We start from the raw sequence: 726 nt of genomic DNA on the forward strand, positions 1-726 counted from the left end.
CTGATGAAGGCCTGGTGCCGATGAAGATGATGAAGATGCTGACGAAGGCCTGGTGCCGATGAAGATGCTGATGAAGGCCCAGTCCTGGTGCCGGTGAAGATGATGAAGACACTGATGAAGGCCCAGTGATGGTGCCGATGAAGATGCTGATGAAGGACCAGGCCCGGTGCCGATGAAGATGATGAAGATGCCGATGAAGGCCCGGTGTCGGTTCCCTGTGTCGGTGCCCGGTGCCGGTGCCCGGTGTCGGTGCCCGGTGTCGGTGCCCGGTGCCGGTGCCCGGTGTCGGTGCCCGGTGTCGGTTCCCTGTGTCGGTGCCCGGTGTCGGTGCCCGGTGCCCGCCCCGGGTCGGGGGTTCCCCCCGCCCCCCCCCCCCTCCCCCCCCCACCTCCCCCCCCCCCCTTTCGCGCGCGCTCTCGGCGGCCCGGCAGCGCCCCCTGGCGGCGCGCGGGGGGCGGGGCGGGCGGGGGCCGCGCGCGGCGCGGGGCGGGAGGGGGGGGGGGGGGGGGGGGGGGGCGCCAGGAGCGCACCAAGATGGCGACACCCGCAGTCCCTCCCGCAGCTCCCCCCGCGCCGCAGTCCGGCCCCGCCGCGCCCGGGCCGCGCTGAGCCCGCCCGACACGGTGAGTCCGCAAGCCCCCGGGACCCCCCCCCCGCGGGGCTCCCCAACCGCGGCTCCCCCCGCGCTCGCCGTCCCGTTGGGTTCGCCGCCGAACCCCCCCCCCC

General features: G+C 75.8%; 1 protein-coding gene across 2 annotated transcripts in view; it reads left to right on the forward strand.

Annotated features, from left to right (window-relative positions):
* The first annotated feature begins 512 nt into the window (after nucleotides 1-512).
* Nucleotides 513-726, forward strand: part of SCN8A (sodium voltage-gated channel alpha subunit 8) — a 51805-nt gene continuing 51591 nt past the window's right edge. For both annotated transcript variants that reach the window (XM_027699050.1, XM_027699049.1), the window contains exon 1: nucleotides 513-623. The gene's annotated coding sequence lies outside the window, so the exon portion shown is untranslated. The remainder of the gene's footprint in view (nucleotides 624-726) is intronic.

Source organism: Neopelma chrysocephalum, unplaced genomic scaffold (assembly GCF_003984885.1).
Source record: "Neopelma chrysocephalum unplaced genomic scaffold, ASM398488v2 Primary Assembly neopelma1_136, whole genome shotgun sequence".
NCBI classification, from domain to species: Eukaryota; Metazoa; Chordata; class Aves; order Passeriformes; family Pipridae; genus Neopelma; species Neopelma chrysocephalum.